Here is a 14,698-nt window from a genome sequence, read left to right as displayed (position 1 = left end):
GACTGTGAGGGAAGACAGGCTAGGATTTGCCATGAGAGAGGTACTAATAAAGTGCTACAAGAGTAGTGAGTGAGACTGTTTCTCACTGGACTAAGCGAGAAGAAAGGCACAATGGAGGAAGCTTTTTGAAATGGGTCTTATTGGAGAGAGATGGTATTTCAGGAAGAGGGAACACTGTTATCAAAGGCAAAGTGGTGGGGAAGTTCAGAGCATGTCCAAAGACCAGGACAGAGTGCAGTGTGGTTTTCATTAGTTGATTCATCCATTCATTCATTCAGCAAATATTTATTGAAAACTTAGTATATGCCAGGTCATGTGTTACCTGATGAAGATTCAAAGATGTCTGAGACACAGTCCTGTCCCTCAGGAACTTTACTGCCCTAGAGTGGTGTTGAATGAATTCAATGAATATATGGGAGAGAGATAAGAAAATGAATAGCTTACTCATACATTTTTAAAATTCATTCAAAAAATTGTTGGATGCATTATTGTGCACCTACTAGATGTATTGCTCTAGAACTTACACATTGTTCTAAGAAGACTTTTACAGTAATACAAATGGATGTGCTTATAGAAGTATTAGGAAAGGACTAACAAAGTTCACCTGGTTTCCACTAGGGATGTGATTGTAATAAGGCTTTACAAATAGCTCAACTTTTATGCTAGAGTAGATGGAGTTAAGACCAAAACATCAGGCAAGAGCCATACCATGGAGGGCCCCTAATGCCCATCCAGGAGTCTGGCTTAATTCAATTGGCACTGGGAAGTCATTGAGAATTTTTTACCACTTGAGTGACAGAATCAGAGCTTTAATTTGGCTCTTATTAATTTGATAAAGGCAGAGCTAAAATAAGGAGAAACGGGAGGCAAGAGGAGTTTTGCACACCTTTCAGTCTCCCAGAGGAAAAGTAATGAAGCTATGGTGTAAGGCAGTACCAATGCTCATGGAAAGCAGGAGGCAGATTAAGGAGACATTGCGGAGATTGAATAAGTGAGATGAGGCAGCTAACTCGTTACCCCTTCTTTGTTTCTATATCTAAGCATGACTATGGCTTCAAAAGTGAGTGGCCTTATTGGTAAAGATGTATAGAAACTGAAACCCTTCTATACCGCCGATGAGAATGTAAAATAGTACAGCCACTGTGGAAAGCTGCTTGGCAGTTCGTCAAAAAGTCAGACATAGAGCTAGTGTAAGACCCAGCAATTCCACTCTCAGGGATATACAAGAGAATGGGAAACATGCGTCCACACAAAAACCTGCACGGGAATATTTACAGCAGCATCATTCCTGACAGCCCTAAGTGGCAGCAACTCAAATATCCATCAACTGATGAGTAGGTAAAGAAAATGTGGTATATCCACAGAATGGAGTATTAATCAGCTTTAAAAAGGAATAAAGTACTAATTCCTGCTACAACATGGACAAACCTTGAAAACATTGTGCTAAGTGAAAGAAGCCTGACACAAAAAGCTACATATTCTTTGATTCTATTTATATGAAGTGTGTGTCATAGGCCAATCCATAGAGAGAGAAAGTAGATTAGTGGCTCCCAAGTACTAGGGGGAGAGAGGGGTGAGAAATGACTGCTAATGGATTTGAGGTTCCTTTGTGAGATGATGATAACATTCTAAAATTAGACATTAGTAATGATTGCATGATTCTTTGAATCCACCAAAACCCACTGAATTGTACACTTTGAAGGGTTTTTATATTCATGTAAATATAAATGTAACATATTTCATGGTATGTGAATTGTATCTCAATGCAGATGTTATTTTAAAAAGGGAGTGACTTTAAGACTGCTGATACCATTACCATGATACAGTGAGAACAAGGAGGAGCAGATTTAGGAAAAAGGTGATTTTGAGACACATTAAATATTAAATTAAGGCATTTATAAGACTTTTAGATAGAAATATTCATACTGAAGATGTTTATCTGCAGCTTTAAAAGAGGTAGCTCTTCAAATGCAGGTGGTTCTAAATGGGAAAAAATATAAAAATTAAAAAGAGGTAGATACGTGTATTGTCCGCACAGAAATGATTATTGGAACCACAGAAGTTGATAAAACTAACCTCTGAGTGAGAAAGTGCAGAGAGAAGAGACTAAGCCAAGATAAAATCTCGAAAATTGCTATAGGAAGGCAACAAGGGAGAAAACGAAATTCCAGGAAGAAGAACTATTTGAAAAAGGTCTCTGGAAAGAAGGAGCCTAGAACACATGGAGACCTAAAATATAAGGCCAGTGTGGTAGAGCCCAGAGGTACGTCAGGGGACAAGGTGAGACATGATGAGTCCTCAGAGGTGAGTTCCTACAACCTTTGTAGGCAAGGCTAAGGTTAAGGCAGGGTTCACCTAAGAACAATATGAAGCTATTCAGCAAGAAGCATCGTAGTTAGATTTGAATTTCCAACAATCACTCTGGCCATGGTGTGGAGAAGAATTTGGAGAGGGTTCAATCAAAATAATCCTGGTGGGAGACACTATTAATAAGTTGGACAAGGTTGGTGGTAGAGTAGTTCTGAGCTGAATAATTTAGGGGTCATCATCATCTGGATGGTCAGTGAAGCCTTGGAGTGAATGAGATTGATTAGGGAGAGAGAATACAGCAAAAAGCAAAGAAGACCAGTTTAGGACGATAAGACTGAGGGCCACAGTGCACTTATAGAACATCTGTACTTAATGGTCATATTGAGGAGAATGAGCCACTAAATGAGAGAGAGAAGTGTTTGTCATAGAAGTAGAAGAACGTCAGCATAATGCAGTGTCATGGAAACCAAGGCAAGAGGGTGTTTCAAAGAGAAAGGAACAACCAGCAAGCAAGAGTGGTTTGGGTGCTGCTGAGAACTCAGTAAGGATAAAGACTGAAAAATGTTCGTTGTGAAAATTTCATATCATTCCATGGCAAAAGTGTTTCATAAAGAGATTAAATTACAAACCTCAGAACCAGACACAACCTTTTAATGAGGAGGCGTGACCAGTGTTGAACGCTGTTAAACACTGTTCGTGAATGTTAAAAGAAGTGTCTGATGCTGATTAGGGAACCTGAGACTTGGTGGCCTTCCAAGTAGCTTTAGTAATAAGCCATGACTCACCCACCTGAAGGGTGTTCTAGAGATGAAGTTTCCAAACCCATAGTACCCTGGCTCCTAGAACTTCCACCCAAAGAAGTCCAGGAATGCGGACATGAGCTGGGAATGCCCATTATCCTGCTAATCTCTAAAAACAGAGAGGGTAAACACACACATTTGCCTCGTCAAATCTTTTGGTAGTGCAAAACCATGTTGGCTTTTTTTTTTTTTTTCTTTTTTCTTTGAGTCGGAGTCTTACTCTGTCGCCCAGGCTGGAGTGCAGTGACACGAACTCGGCCCACTGCAACCTCCGCCTCCCAGGTTCAAGCAATTCTCCTGAGGCTGAGCAATACTCAGCCTCCCGAGTAGCTGGGATTATAGGTGCACACCACCATGCATGGCTAATTTTGTATTTTAGTAGAGCTGGGGTTTCACCATGTTGGCCAGGCTGATCTCAAACTCCTGACCTCTGGTGATCCATCCGCCTCGGCCTCCCAAAGTGCTGGGATTATAGGCATGCCGGCTAACCATGTATATTTCTTAATGAATAAGTTCATCTTACCCTCTTTCACATATCCCACTTCTACTTCCAACACCTAAAAGTTCATGCTCTCATTTATTTTTTCTGAAGGTATAATTGGTCAGTTTTGGAGGATTTAACCAATTAGAAGTGTAACAATACTAGCAATGTAAATTATAGCATCATCAACCATTTTTGTAAAATTGTCATAATCCAGTAATGACTTCAGTGTTGACTGTTATCAGTGAGGTAGGATGGTGATTTTCTGTTATTTAAGGTAATTCAATCCAAGCAGAACATACACATTATGAAAATTTATACTTTCAGCTAGATCTATTTTACATGCATTTGAAAGCTAGCTGTATTTAATCACTTTTTATTACATAAACTAATGATGTGGGTAATGTTGTTGATTTTTTATTCATCTCTTAATGGGTAGTTTCAGAGCAAAGGCACATAAGTATCCTGCTACAGTGCTGCTAACTGATATGATCAAAGTCATATAGGAAGATGCCAAATCATTCATCAAGAACCACAACCCCAAGTTACAGGGAAGATAAAATGAAACTGAAAGGTATTTATAGGATCTCTTGCAATTGCTCAAGAAATATTAAAGTATCTTTCAATTTGATTGCAGGTAACTTAAAAGTATACTGTGGGTAAAAGCTTGGCTACCTTACCAAACTTCTCTTTCCAAATGTAATTAATAAAGTTTGGCTTACAGAATGTGTGCATACTTTCAAATTAATGTGCAGTGAGCCCTTACTTTTTCAGAGGCCATAGCTTGGTAACAATGTTTTGGGATTGTATAGAGCCTCCACTTCCCTTCCTCTTTTTCTCCTCTTTGTTTTTTCTGCTGCCTACTTTCCAGATATGTCATCCCTTGTTAGTGCTTCCACTTGGCAAAGGAGCAGAGAAAGGAGCTGAAACTTAACTCCATTCATTTTACCTCTTGCTAGCAGCAATGGTAGAAGATTTATTACAGGAAGACGTTGAAAGTATTGGCTGAAATGAAGTACAGGGAATATAGTATATTTCAATTACTTGAGCTCTCACTCTGTTCTTTAGCCAAATAATCCAGTCCCAGGCATGCAGTCAGCTGTTCAAGTTTAATTATCTCAAGTGTGGTGTGTCCACATACACTGCTTCCCCCATCTTCCCCCACTCTATCTACCCAACTTCTTCAGCAGTCCTGTGCTTTAAATACAGCCTAAAGAAAGACAGCACAGTGAAGTCTAGCTTCCCAATGGGTTCACAGCATTCTAGAAAAAGCAAGAAATTATAGCATTAAGGACACAGTCCTTAGAGGTGGCTCTGAATCAACTGGGGATCTTGTTAAAATGCAAATTCTAACTCAGTGAGTCTGGAGTGGGGCCTATGATTTTGCATTTCTTTTTTTTTTTGAGACAGAGTCTCGCTCTGTCGCCCAGACTGGAGTGCAGTGGCGTGATCTCGGCTCACTGCAAGCTCCGCCTCCCGGGTTCACGCAATTCTCCTGCCTCAGACTCCCAAGTAGCTGGGACTACAGGCACCCGCCACCACACCTGGCTAATTTTTTGTATTTTTAGTAGAGACGGGGTTTCACCGTGTTAGCCAGGATGGTCTCCATCTCCTGACCTCGTGTTCCGCCCACCTCGGCCTCCCAAAGTGCTGGGATTACAGGCGTAACTCACTGCGCCCGGCCCGATTTTGCATTTCTAACAAGTTCTCACATGATGCTATCATCTTTGGTCTATGGATCCAAACATTTTGAGTAGAAAAGGCTTAGGCAAATTGTGGTATTCCTTGATAAGCAATAGATAAGAGCTCATTCTACTTTTACATAAGGTTCAGAATATAGGTAATCAAATAAAGATCCTCCCTGGTACATTTTTATTCAAATACAGAGCGATATATATTTTGCTATACATCAGCGGGTTTCAGACATGTTTTATTAAGAGCAGCAGAATTCCTTTCTCAAAATAAATATTTTATAAAACTGTGAAGTAAAAAACGGGCAAAAGTGGCGACATAGAAGGAGGAGACCTTAAACTCTGCCTATTTGGCCTCCTTCTCAGTGTCCTGCAGCCAGAAGTATCTCAGCAGAACTCTGTTTTCCAAAGGATATAGATAAAATCCCATTGCTTTAGGCCACAGTTTATATATCTTGGCCAGTGTCATAAGGTAGCATACATTCATTCAGCACATATTTATTGAGCACCTACTATGTGCCAAGCACATAGAGGAGTTTACATTCTAGTGGGAAAGAGAACCAGTAAACAATAAACAGGATGAATAAGTAAATCATGTAATACATTAAGGAGATAAGAGCTAGAGAGGAAAATGGAGGACAGAGCCAGAGGAGTCAGGAGTGCTGGTGTGGGGTGGGGCAGGTGCAACTGTAAATGGGTGCTCAGGGGAGGCCTCACTGAGACAGTGATACAAGCAAAGACTTGAAGGTGAGCCAATGCTACAATAATGGTGGATGGACTCACTGTAAAAGGTTGCTGCTGAGTCCCACCCTATGTCAGGTTGGCCTGGAGGCCATCTAAAGACAATCCATGATGGTAATTGCTCTTGCAGACCACTTGGCCTGACTCATATTTCTTGGATCTCAAGAGAACATGAAGCCACACACTAGTTTTTGCACCCTGCCATCTTGCAGAAATCAATCAAGATCTTGGAGTTGGTATCAATTATCCATTTGTGCATTTGTCAATCATGTATTAATTGTCCATCATGCTGGGAGCCTTGTGCTAGCAGAGTTCAATCAGCTGAGGTCCTACCTGTTCCTCAAGAAGCTTGCGACCTAGCCACAGGTGCAGGTGCATGAAATGGCAATCCCAAAACAATGCATTAGATGCAAAATAAAGTTATACGCGTGGGTAATGAGAGGTCAGAGGGCATCAACCCAGACGTGGGGTGGGGGGGCGTCTCATAAGATCACGTGACATGAAGGATGAGTAGGCTTCGGTGCTGGCAGCCTGCCTTCCACCTTAACAAACTCACTGGCTAAATAATTGCCCTGCACAAGTCTGAAACCCTTTATAAATATCAGGTTCTGACTTAGGGTTGTTGTTTTTTTTCCAAATAGTTGTTAATTGAAGTAAATTGTTACCTTCAGATATTTCTGCACTGTGCATTGGTGAAATGTTTTTCTTCGTTTATAGGGTAATTTATTTTGCTATATGTTCATTGTGCGTGACACTTCATCATGCTGTAATGCATTTTCTTGATTGTCTGTGGAGTTACTCAGGGATAATAAATGTGTTGCTACATTTTTTAGAATGAAAAATGTCTTGGGTGGGAGAGCAATAGAGAGAGGGAGGGCAGGGGAGAAGGAGGGAGGAAGAGACAGGTGTATAGAGAGAGGCAGAGAGCAAACTACAATGAGCCCAGAGCAGGGAGAGGAAAAGTACATTTTGTCCTTATGACATAGCATCCAAGCCATGCTTATACCCAAGTAATACAGCATCACTCATGCCAGGAAGCCCCAGAAGTCATCGTGCTGGCAGTCATCTCTGGCACTTTTGTCCTGAAACAAGTTGCCTGGAAGAGGAACTGGATAGATGGTATGATAACCCAGCTCAAGGGATTTGTGTTTCCCTCAGACCAGACTTTTCAATGAAGAGATCAAAGAGGAAATCTCAGAACAGAAACCAGGTTTCAAAGGATGTCACCAGAGCTGTGCACATGGGCCTGGGTGATTCCTTTGTCCTACAGTCCCATCCTGGCCTTTCCAGGATGCCACCCAGACTTCCTCTGGCTGTGGTCCTCTGACGTAAGGGCATGTGCACTCCTATAGATGTACATGCTTTTTTCTGCTTGTAGGAAATGACAACACTTTTCCCTGAGAAGCTAGCTGTCTGGTACAAAAGCTCTGTGTTCTGGGAGTGGCTCCAGGTGCTCTTTGTTGCTCTTTTCTGTCTACCTCCTGCTTCCTTGTCCATTCAGCCTCTACTCTAGAAGACATAGCAGCCAAAAATAGCTAGCACACTTTCCACTTTTTTGAACATTAATTAATTGTTACTCTCACTCTTTCAGGCTGCAGAAACTCCATCGCTATGATTTCTTGGACTGTGTCTTTTGACACAAATGGGCACAGAACCCTTTCCTGAGTGGCCACTCCTTTCTCGTGTCATGGATGTCTTTTTAGATAATGGCTGTCAGTCACAGAGCACTCCTCAGCATCTCCAAGCTGGCAGGCTCCATCTGAAAATCCTGTGGACAGAAGCAAATGTCTGGGTGGTGGTGGTTGTTGCTGTTGTTGTTGTTGTTGTCCTGGCTTTACTTTAAAAGCTTGTTTTTATAAAAGAAGAACCATACTGGACACAGAGACTGCTCATCCCACTATCCTCTTTCTGATAGTGACATCCAGGGATGATTTATAGAGAAGCATTGTTTGGAGAACTTCCCCTAAGTTACCCTATAGTTTAGCAACAATCTCAAAAGATAACCCTCAAACATCCCTTGCTTCCCTTAGCAACCCATTAATGATATATTGTTCATGAATTTATTTTTCCACTCTCAGTCCTACTAATTTTTTCGCGTTCTGCCTCTTAAGAAAACATGTTCCTTAGGTTTACTGTTCTTGTGCAAAGTGATTCTTTCTTTTTATGAGTGTGCTAAATTCATCCTCTTAATCCTCACTTCCAGCATTTGGTGAATATGTCTACATTCTATACCCTATAAGATTTTGATTAATTTATGTATTTATTTAACAAAGATTTAAAGAGCATTTACTTTATGCAAAAGTCCTTTTTATATTGTAGTTTACCTTCACAGAGCTAGATATTACTCTCCTTGCTTAGCTACTTGTCCTTACCTGTGATATCTCAGGTAACTTTCTGTCTTACTTAATAATTCACAGCTAGCACTTCCCACAGAACCCAGCATTTCTGAAACAAAGATAGGAAAACATTCTGTTTGGTTCCCAGTATTCCTTCTAATCATGGCCAACATTCTGTTTGTCTTTTTGTTGTAAAATATACCTATTTAGTACACATTGTCAGTAGTCATTATTAGAATTGTTCCATGAGTAATGCTTGAGTGTTTAGGGCTATGTCATCCTTTGGAGTACAGTCATGTGCCCCATGACAGCGTTGGACCATGTTGTCAATATTGGTCAACATTGGACCACATATAGGATGGTGGTCCCATAAGATTATAATTCCATATTTTTACTCTACATTTTCTATGTTTAGATACAGAAATACTTACCACTGTGTTATAACTGCTTATAGTAGTCAATATAGTAACATGCTATCTGGTTTGTAGCCTAGGAGCCATACGCTGTACCATACAGCCTAAGTGTGTAGTAAGCCATACAATCTAGGTTTGTGTAAATACATGCTATAATGTTTCCACAATGATGAATTCACCTAATGATGCATTTCTCAGAACATGTCTTTGTCATTAGGCGTAACATAACTGTATTTTCCCCAGCGCCATCACTTTCCCCCTTGCTCCTACTGAATTGCATTTGACATTAAAAAAAAAAATTTGCAAAGCCTAGAAAAATCTCACCGATTAGTTTCTTACTGTCTGAAAGATTCCAGCCTATCCTGCCTTCTAAGTTCAAGTCAACTCAAAAGCAGCTACACCTAGTAGTTATTGATTTGCCTATTATGTATTATGTCAAACACAAATTTAATTATATTAATAATTTTGACCCCTATCAATTACCTAAGATCAGAGTGGTGTCATCATTAAACCTACAAGTAATTCATCAGCTTCAACTGAAACCATAATTATAAGATCTTTCACTATTGAAACTTCTGTTAATATGATTTTTTATCTTCTTTGCCATTGTTCTTTATCTTTCTATCAAAAGAGTTATGAATGGTCAAAAGCCCTGATAAAAATAGTGGCCGGGCTCTTTGGCTCATGCCTGTAATCCCAGCATTTTGGGAAGCCAAGGTGGGTGGATCACTTAAGCTCAGCAGTTCGAGACCAGCCTGGGCAATATAGACATCCCGTTTCTATGAAAAATAAAAAAATTAGCCCAGAATGGTGGCATGCATCTGTAGTCCCAGTTACTCAGGAGGCTGAGGTGGGAGGATCACATCACCCTAGGAGGTTCAGGCTTCAGTAAACTATGATTGCACCACTGCACTCCAGCCTGGGCAACAGAGTGAGACCCTGTCTCAAAACAAAACAAAACAAAACAAAGTAGATATGTGAATAGTTGCCTATGTTTAAGCCAAACCCTTGATAAGCAAAGCAGTTGAAAGTACCACTTGCTATTTTAAATGGTTTCAGAGCATAAAATCTACTGCTGGTTGTCCCCCCAGTTCCATTTTCCTCATCTTCCTGGCATGCACCTGGACTTGATATTACAGCCTCTCTTCTAGTTCGGTGAGGTGATGTGACTGAATTCTAGCTAACTTCTATTGTTTGAGCCATTAAATGTTTGAGTCTATTTCTTACCTCAGTTTGGTCTAACTTATCTAATACAAAGAATTCTCTCTCTTAGAGTCAGGTCTTTCTCAGTCAAGAAAATAAGCAGTTGTGCAGGCTGCCAAGATGAGAGGTAGGATTCCGAGAGAGAAAAGGACACTGTTACCTACGTTACCAGCCATAGAGTTTGTGATTTCAAGAGATGGGAAAGAGTTTTATGTGGATGCTCGTGGCTAAGTCTCCTGGTAGATATTTCCCTGAGTTTAATTCATTGATTTTTCTTCCCAGGCTGTTTCTCTCACGGTTTTCATAACATATATAGCTTCTGCTGAAGGAGAAACCTCCATGGAGTTAAGGCCACAGTTCTGTGAGTTTTCACAAATAAACAGTCATGTAACTACCATCACAATAAAGACATAGAACATTTCAAAACCGCCAAAATTTCCCCCACACATTTTGTAGCTAACCACTTGAAATCATTGATCTTGTTTTCTGCGGCATGGCATAGAAATGAAATCACAGTTTGTATGTATCCTTTGGGTGTGGTTTCTCCCACTAACATGGAGCATTTAAGCTCCACCTGTGTTGTTGTGTATATCAATGATCTATTTTTATTGCTGGGTTGTATTTCATTATATTGATATATTACGACGTGGTTACTCATTCCACAGTTGAGGGACATTTGGGTTCTTTTTAGTTTGGGGGTTATTATGAATAAAAACATGCTAATCATTTATATATGGGTTTTTGTATGAACACAGGTTTTTTTCCACTTGGGTAAATAGCAAGGAATGGGATTGCTGGCTAAATGTATATGAACATTATAAGAAACTGATGAAGTGCTTTCCAAAGTGACTGTTCCATTTTGCATTCCCACCAGAGTTCCAGATTTTTTTAATCATTTGCTCATTCTAATAAATAGTGCCCAAGATTAATTTTGCCTGTTGTTGAATGTCAAATGGAGTCATTTACATGGCTTCTTTTGCTTAGCATAATGTATATAGAGTTAGTCCATGTTATTACACATACCAGTAATTCATTTTTTTTTACTGCTGAGTAGTATGCCATTGTATAAATATATATCTCTTCCTTTATGCATTCATCTCTTGATGGACATTTGGGTTGTACAGAAACAGGCAGTTACAAGCTCCTCCATAGTTTCTTGTCTTTTTGTTGTTGTTAACCTTGCTGAATCGACACCTTGCACAATGAATGTGCTATATTCTCTGGATCAAAAACAAGTAAAGACTGTATTAAGTTGGCGGATGGTCATTTTTCCAGCTAAAAGCAAGAAAAATCAAAATTTCTGATTAAATAGAGGAATTGCCTTAGAACCACTCTCTAAAGTGGAAAATTGATAGTCTGCAATCTCAAATAGCTAAAATTTCTGCAGTTTGGGGCCATTATGAATAAAGCTGCTGTGAGTGTTCTTGTATTAGTCTTTTTGTGGACATCTGCAAGAATTCTCTTGGGGATATAAGTCAGAGTCGAATTGCTGGGTCACAGAGTAGGTATATGGTTAACTTTATTAGAAACTCCTACACCCAATTTTGTACGCTTTTTCTTAAAGAGGACCCCTAAAAATGTGTAAGCTTAAGGTCTTGTAAAGCTGAATAGTCTCCCCACACATCATGAGGCCAAAGACACAGACAAATCCCCTTCCAGTGAGTTAAATCAGAGTACAAGTGGCAATGGTAAATGTCATCAGTCTTCTTTTTCTTGGAGGGCAGTATCCTGCTGGCAGTTGCAACAAGCTCTCCCACAAACACGGCAGGCCAGGGCTGGGTGTTTAGAACCTGTGCCCTGCAGTCAGCTCATCTGCACATCCTAAGAGAAGGGATAGTTGCCCAGGACCTTTACCCTGACTGGTTAACTCTCAGTTAATTGGATATTGAATTAACAGACCTTTGGGGTCTTGATATATCTGATTCATGGCATCAGTTCTCATCTTCACTTGAAGGGTGTTGACAGAGGCTCAATAAGTCAGTAACATATATTTGGGACCCACATTCTTTCAATTGCCAGGAAATCCAGTGCCCACCTGTTTGTGCATTGCAGCAGAAGACACACTGAGGTGTAGGGATATGTGGGGAAAGGTCTTTTTGTGCAGACAAGCCTGTTTCCACCACCTCTGAGTGAAGCCTGGGCAACAGACTTGCTTTAGCTAGAGGCTTCCTGCATTTGCCAGAATGCTAAATACTTCCTCATCCCTGGCCAGTCCTAACCACAGGTCAGCTTGTTTCCCAGCTTTGCTGGATCACTTTGCACGTGGTTCATTTCAGAAAACGATCCAGTGATGAAAGACATGAAGTTCTCCCATGATTATTGCTACCCCCTGTGCATAAAGAGAACGCTCACCCCACAGTGCCTTCCAAAGAACACACCTCTCATGCTTGGGAACCTGATGACAATGGTCTAATTAACCCACTAGGGGCTCAGACAGGTTTGAGTCAGTGTGAATTTACCTGGGCACTAGATTTTCAGTTAATCCTATCAAAACTTGTAGTCTGGGAGTGGGATAAGATTACAAATCCAAACATTTACACAGATGTCTTTTTTTTTCAGCCCTGCCACAAAGCCAGGATTGCATTTACATCTTGTAACAAAATCACAATTATCACAGACCAACCCTGTTAGAAATGTAAGACCAGGATATTGAGAGAGAGAGAAAAAAAAAGGGGAGAGAGGCAGAGAGAGAAAATGAATGAATGGAGCTTAAGTGAGGAAAGGAAAAAGCCCATGGGGAAGGGCCCAGCGGCAATCAGCTGAGAACAGCAGGCCTGTGTTCAGCCCATGTGGTTATTTTCTGATTGTGCTGGGTCGTTCTAATCAGATTTTCTGCTCTCTGCTATCCATCTTATTAGGCTCTTTCTATATGTGCGGCTTAGTGTTTCCTAGCAGTCACAAGATGATTCAAAGTAACAACCAACAAAGCCACTTTCGTAGGACAGTATTTATTAGGTTTATTCCAAGTCAGGGCCTCTTTGACTTTGAATAAATGAAAGGATAGATTTTCTTTCTCTTGAACTTAAGTCTCAGGAGAAGTCTAGTTTTCATGCAAATTTAATTATAAAAATAGTTTCTTGATTAATCAAAAAAGCTCCCCTGGGTAGAACCTGATCTAGTAACATTCCTTCAACATAAATAAATATTACTCAGACTGCGTATGTGCCAAGTGCGGGGCCAGCCAGTGGGCATAGCATAACAGATGGAATGATGGACAGAATGCATACAGGCTGCACCTATTAGCGTTCATGGTCTTGGCCACAGAGAAAAAAATGCTTTTCTTTCTTGGAAAAGTGCACAGGCAGTAGAGAGACAGGAAGTAATCTTTTGTATTGTTCTTGCTCTGCCAAAGGCAAAGTGACATTAGGAATTTTTTTTTTTCTTGACAGCCAGTGGTGGTTCCTGCTCGCCCAGTACATAGAACAGAATACTTCAGTGAAGTATTGATGTAAACTACTTTTGAAAACAAAGTAAAGTGACACAAGGTCTTCACACAGCCTTTCTGTACCTTTAAACTTGACTATTTGGAGCCATAGGAATGATGGAACAATCTGTGAAAATAGCATTTTAAATAAAACGTATTCAAGTCCAGGACAATTGCATTACACGTTGTACACAGGGCTATCTTATTTCAGATTCCATGACAAGCAAAATATGGCTATTTAGCAGAGGAGGCAAATTCTACCCTATGGCTAAGAACTGAAGTCTAAATGGAATGTGAAAAGGAAATTCAACTTCTCTTTAAATGCCATCTACAGATGGTTTCTAGCATGCCTTCAGCTATTTTACAATGTCATCCACTGAACAAGGACTTTTTGAAGACCATGTATGTAAGTATTTAGAGACACTTCTAAGAAATACATCCTTATAAATATCCTTTACTTGCTACTAAATCCAGCTATTACTAAGACAGAACGTCTCATTATTTGCAAAGAGGAAAAAATCCTGTTTACCTGTGAGTTCTTCTTGTTTCAGAACCTATGCCTCAGAAATAGGATTGCCTCATGTCTAGCACTTAAGACTGTGGAGTCCATGCGTGTTTAAAATAGAGGGGGAAGAGAAGGGTGAACAGGGCCAGAAGCTGACCTGCTTTGGGAGACAACCTTCCAGGAATGGCAAGTTCATGCATTGATCCAGCTCTCTGTCAACGAGATAACATATGTCAATGTCCAGTTACTATGTGACAGGGATTGGGCTAGACCCTGGAGCCACAAAAACAGAAAAACCACCCTTGAACGGTTCAAATGTTCTTTCTAGAAAAGGTTGCATGGCTCTGAGAGTCTATGCTTCATATCCTCTACTCCTGTAATGAGGGCCCTTGCCAGCTCCTCCTCTTTGCTCCACAGTGTCTGGAATCTTCTTTAAGGGGTTGCCAGAAGGCCAAACACTCTCAGGATATATTCTAGATTTTGTTCCCCCAAAAAGAGATTGGCAAAGCAAATATGAACCCTGTAATGGAGGGAAGGGGAGGCCTGTGCACTCACGATCTGTTCCAGTATTTACACAGGCCAAGAGCTCAGTGTACTCTGCAGGCTGGTACAGAATGATACCTCACCTCTCTGTTGCAGGGAAACTGAGGGGGGTGGGGATGGGGAACTAGTCCTAGAGGCATCTTCATTAATTAAATCCTGCGTCTTAGTCCTTCTTTTCTTACCTGCATGAAAGTCAGATTGGCCTTCCAACTCCTCCTTTCTTAATTGTCATTATCTGTGTTTGCTGCCAC

At 40.5% G+C, this 14,698-nt stretch overlaps 1 long non-coding RNA gene across 1 annotated transcript; it reads left to right on the top strand.

Moving 5' to 3' along the window:
- Positions 1–2,801: 2,801 nt before the first annotated feature.
- Positions 2,802–13,591, top strand: LOC129532076 (uncharacterized). Its single transcript, XR_008677699.2, has 3 exons — positions 2,802–2,873; positions 4,031–4,165; positions 13,365–13,591. It is a non-coding gene; the product is annotated as an uncharacterized lncRNA (long non-coding RNA).
- Positions 13,592–14,698: the final 1,107 nt, after the last annotated feature.

The sequence above is a fragment of the Gorilla gorilla genome, chromosome 11 (assembly GCF_029281585.2).
Source record: "Gorilla gorilla gorilla isolate KB3781 chromosome 11, NHGRI_mGorGor1-v2.1_pri, whole genome shotgun sequence".
In the NCBI taxonomy this organism is placed as follows: Eukaryota; Metazoa; Chordata; class Mammalia; order Primates; family Hominidae; genus Gorilla; species Gorilla gorilla.
This window is presented reverse-complemented; position numbering and strand designations above follow the sequence as displayed.